The following is a 5,000-nucleotide window of genomic DNA, read 5'->3' as shown; positions in this document are numbered from 1 at the left end:
GTGTCGTCTCCCTATGAGAGCTGGATTGCAGTGTGGTACGCCATAGAGACGTGTGGGAGGAACGGACGCCGTGGATGGCGATCAGCATGAGCTGTCTGTTGATGTATTCGGACCTAGTCGTCTCTCCTCACACACCGTGATGGCATGGTGCACCGCGTTCCATATCTGCGACATGCTACAGAGGCCGGTTGACAGTCGTTCGAGCAATGGACATCGCATACGTACGGGGGCCACCTTCCACGTATTGTCTAGGCGTGCACATTTTGTTGCGTGTATGTGGGCAGACGTAGTGTGGCGTGACACCTGACACAGGCATGCAATAATCGTTGAAGTTGCAAATGGCGATGGACGCCTGCGTTTTCTGGTGAAGTTACGCAAATGAACAAATGGTAACCTGTTGTGGTGCGGTTGTTCTCGCTAGGGGTGAATCGGTGATGGCGACGATAGGTTGAGGTACTAACCGGTTGTTCCAGCGATACCCACCATGCCGACGAAACTGAACGGCATCTGGGTGTGAAGCGATACGCGGCGGTGGCTGGGTGGGACCGTCCCCGGCCGGTGAGGGGGCGCCTCCCGGCGTGCTGGCCGCGCGGTGCGTGGGCGCACGCGCTACAGCCGGCTGGTGGGGGCGGCCAGTGGCAGGCGCGCCGGCCGACGGACGCGGCAGGCGTCGCAGCTGCGCGCCGGCGCACCCTGCGCGCGGCGCCGTGCGGCCAAAGTAGGTCCTCGCGGGCCCGGTGCGAAGCGCGGTGGACATCTTCAGTGTGCTGGTCCGATTGAGGACTGTGTGCGTTGAGGATGCGCCGCCGCCCGGCGCTCGGCGCCGCGACGCCGTCTGCTGCTCGGTCGCCCCAGCGGTTCTCGCTGGTGGTTTGTATCGCAGCTGTGCGGATGTGTTGGCGCGTGCGCTGTGCTGGGAGAGTTCGCTTCGGCACCCAAGTGGGGCTTTTGTCCTTCTGTGGCGCTGGCGTTGGAGCTGCCGGTCACCGTAGGTGGCGCGTGTTGTCTCCCGCCGGCAATGCCACGACAGCACGCTCCCGGGCCTCTGTCGGCAGCGGCAAGCTCAGTTGGGAGCACGGGTGGTCGCACCGAAAGCGTCTACTCGCCTAACTCCGGGCGATTGCGCCTCTCTCGAACCCGACCAAGTACTTGGGACGGCGCTGCGCGCCGCCGGGACCTGAGAGGGTTTCGAGGTGTATTGTGCAGGGGAGCTCAGCCTCCTCCTGTTTGCAGAATGATTGAGCGGACGCTTGCGTGTTCGCGCGGGCCCCCGGGACACACTCCCGGGCGGCCGGCTGCTCAGCTCTAGTTGACGCAGCTCCCTGGTTGATCCTGCCAGTAGTCATATGCTTGTCTCAAAGATTAAGCCATGCATGTCTCAGTACAAGCCGCATTAAGGTGAAACCGCGAATGGCTCATTAAATCAGTTATGGTTCCTTAGATCGTACCCACGTTACTTGGATAACTGTGGTAATTCTAGAGCTAATACATGCAAACAGAGTCCCGACCAGAGATGGAAGGGACGCTTTTATTAGATCAAAACCAATCGGTCGGCTCGTCCGGTCCGTTTGCCTTGGTGACTCTGAATAACTTTGGGCTGATCGCACGGTCCTCGTACCGGCGACGCATCTTTCAAATGTCTGCCTTATCAACTGTCGATGGTAGGTTCTGCGCCTACCATGGTTGTAACGGGTAACGGGGAATCAGGGTTCGATTCCGGAGAGGGAGCCTGAGAAACGGCTACCACATCCAAGGAAGGCAGCAGGCGCGCAAATTACCCACTCCCGGCACGGGGAGGTAGTGACGAAAAATAACGATACGGGACTCATCCGAGGCCCCGTAATCGGAATGAGTACACTTTAAATCCTTTAACGAGTATCTATTGGAGGGCAAGTCTGGTGCCAGCAGCCGCGGTAATTCCAGCTCCAATAGCGTATATTAAAGTTGTTGCGGTTAAAAAGCTCGTAGTTGGATTTGTGTCCCACGCTGTTGGTTCACCGCCCGTCGGTGTTTAACTGGCATGTATCGTGGGACGTCCTGCCGGTGGGGCGAGCTGAAGGCGTGCGACCGCCTCGTGCGTGCTCGTGCGTCCCGAGGCGGACCCCGTTGAAATCCTACCAGGGTGCTCTTTATTGAGTGTCTCGGTGGGCCGGCACGTTTACTTTGAACAAATTAGAGTGCTTAAAGCAGGCAAGCCCGCCTGAATACTGTGTGCATGGAATAATGGAATAGGACCTCGGTTCTATTTTGTTGGTTTTCGGAACCCGAGGTAATGATTAATAGGGACAGGCGGGGGCATTCGTATTGCGACGTTAGAGGTGAAATTCTTGGATCGTCGCAAGACGAACAGAAGCGAAAGCATTTGCCAAGTATGTTTTCATTAATCAAGAACGAAAGTTAGAGGTTCGAAGGCGATCAGATACCGCCCTAGTTCTAACCATAAACGATGCCAGCCAGCGATCCGCCGCAGTTCCTCCGATGACTCGGCGGGCAGCCTCCGGGAAACCAAAGCTTTTGGGTTCCGGGGGAAGTATGGTTGCAAAGCTGAAACTTAAAGGAATTGACGGAAGGGCACCACCAGGAGTGGAGCCTGCGGCTTAATTTGACTCAACACGGGAAACCTCACCAGGCCCGGACACCGGAAGGATTGACAGATTGATAGCTCTTTCTTGATTCGGTGGGTGGTGGTGCATGGCCGTTCTTAGTTGGTGGAGCGATTTGTCTGGTTAATTCCGATAACGAACGAGACTCTAGCCTGCTAACTAGTCGCGTGACATCCTTCGTGCTGTCAGCGATTACTTTTCTTCTTAGAGGGACAGGCGGCTTCTAGCCGCACGAGATTGAGCAATAACAGGTCTGTGATGCCCTTAGATGTTCTGGGCCGCACGCGCGCTACACTGAAGGAATCAGCGTGTCTTCCTAGGCCGAAAGGTCGGGGTAACCCGCTGAACCTCCTTCGTGCTAGGGATTGGGGCTTGCAATTGTTCCCCATGAACGAGGAATTCCCAGTAAGCGCGAGTCATAAGCTCGCGTTGATTACGTCCCTGCCCTTTGTACACACCGCCCGTCGCTACTACCGATTGAATGATTTAGTGAGGTCTTCGGACTGGTACGCGGCATTGACTCTGTCGTTGCCGATGCTACCGGAAAGATGACCAAACTTGATCATTTAGAGGAAGTAAAAGTCGTAACAAGGTTTCCGTAGGTGAACCTGCGGAAGGATCATTACCGACTAGACTGCATGTCTTTCGATGTGCGTGTCGTGTCGCGCAACACGCTACCTGTACGGCTCGCCGTAGCCGTGCGCCGCGTGCGGAACCACGCGTGCCTCTCAAAACTAGCGGCAATGTTGTGTGGTACGAGCGCTGAAGCGCTGGAGCGGCTGGCCTGCGGCACCTGGCGCCTGGCGCCGGTTTTGAATGACTTTCGCCCGAGTGCCTGTCCGCTCCGGTGTGGAGCCGTACGACGCCCGTCGGCCGTGAGGCCGTTGGACACAGAACGCTGGAACAGGGGCCGCCACACGCCTCACTCCCGCCTATGCGACCGTCTCGAAAGAGACGGCGGAAACTGAGAAAAGATCACCCAGGACGGTGGATCACTCGGCTCGTGGGTCGATGAAGAACGCAGCAAATTGCGCGTCGACATGTGAACTGCAGGACACATGAACATCGACGTTTCGAACGCACATTGCGGTCCATGGATTCCGTTCCCGGGCCACGTCTGGCTGAGGGTCGGCTACGTATACTGAAGCGCGCGGCGTTTGCCCCGCTTCGCAGACCTGGGAGTGTCGCGGCCGCCTGTGGGGCCGGCCGCGTCTCCTCAAACGTGCGATGCGCGCCCGTCGCCTGGCGGTTCGCATACCGGTACTTTCTCGGTAGCGTGCACAGCCGGCTGGCGGTGTGGCGTGCGACACCTCGTACAACGACCTCAGAGCAGGCGAGACTACCCGCTGAATTTAAGCATATTACTAAGCGGAGGAAAAGAAACTAACAAGGATTCCCCCAGTAGCGGCGAGCGAACAGGGAAGAGTCCAGCACCGAACCCCGCAGGCTGCCGCCTGTCGTGGCATGTGGTGTTTGGGAGGGTCCACTACCCCGACGCCTCGCGCCGAGCCCAAGTCCAACTTGAATGAGGCCACGGCCCGTAGAGGGTGCCAGGCCCGTAGCGGCCGGTGCGAGCGTCGGCGGGACCTCTCCTTCGAGTCGGGTTGCTTGAGAGTGCAGCTCCAAGTGGGTGGTAAACTCCATCTGAGACTAAATATGACCACGAGACCGATAGCGAAGAAGTACCGTGAGGGAAAGTTGAAAAGAACTTTGAAGAGAGAGTTCAAAAGTACGTGAAACCGTTCTGGGGTAAACGTGAGAAGTCCGAAAGGTCGAACGGGTGAGATTCACGCCCATCCGGCCACTGGCCTCCGCCCTCGGCAGATGGGGCCGGCCGCCCGCGCGGAGCAATCCGCGGCGGGGTCGTGTCCGGTTGCCTTTCCACTCGCCGCGGGGTGGGGCCGTTCCGGTGTGCGGTGGGCCGCACTTCTCCCCTAGTAGGACGTCGCGACCCGCTGGGTGCCGGCCTACGGCCCGGGTGCGCAGCCTGTCCTTCCGCGGGCCTCGGTTCGCGTCTGTTGGGCAGAGCCCCGGTGTCCTGGCTGGCTGCCCGGCGGTATATCTGGAGGAGTCGATTCGCCCCTTTGGGCGCTCGGGCTCCCGGCAAGCGCGCGCGGTTCTTCCCGGATGACGGACCTACCTGGCCCGGCCCCGGACCCGCGCCGCTGTTGGCTCGGGATGCTCTCGGGCGGAATAATCGCTCCCGTCAGCGGCGCTTCAGCTTTGGACAATTTCACGACCCGTCTTGAAACACGGACCAAGGAGTCTAACATGTGCGCGAGTCATTGGGCTGTACGAAACCTAAAGGCGTAATGAAAGTGAAGGTCTCGCCTTGCGCGGGCCGAGGGAGGATGGGGCTTCCCCGCCCTTCACGGGGCGGCGGCCTCCGCACTCCCG

The 5,000-nt window shown here is 59.1% G+C and overlaps 2 non-coding genes and 1 pseudogene across 2 annotated transcripts; all 3 read left to right on the top strand.

The window, feature by feature from the left end:
• Window positions 1-1,319: 1,319 nt before the first annotated feature.
• On the top strand, window positions 1,320-3,228 carry LOC124744452. Its single transcript, XR_007010765.1, has one exon. It is a non-coding gene; the product is annotated as a small subunit ribosomal RNA (ribosomal RNA).
• Window positions 3,229-3,579: 351 nt separating this feature from the next.
• Window positions 3,580-3,734, top strand: LOC124744444. The gene has a single exon (XR_007010758.1). It is a non-coding gene; the product is annotated as a 5.8S ribosomal RNA (ribosomal RNA).
• Window positions 3,735-3,922: 188 nt separating this feature from the next.
• LOC124744474 overlaps window positions 3,923-5,000 on the top strand; it is a 4,222-nt pseudogene continuing 3,144 nt past the window's right edge.

The sequence above is a fragment of the Schistocerca piceifrons genome, unplaced genomic scaffold, assembly GCF_021461385.2.
Source record: "Schistocerca piceifrons isolate TAMUIC-IGC-003096 unplaced genomic scaffold, iqSchPice1.1 HiC_scaffold_294, whole genome shotgun sequence".
NCBI lineage: Eukaryota > Metazoa > Arthropoda > Insecta > Orthoptera > Acrididae > Schistocerca > Schistocerca piceifrons.
Note: the sequence above shows the minus strand (reverse complement) of the source record. Positions and strands in the feature narration are given on the sequence as shown.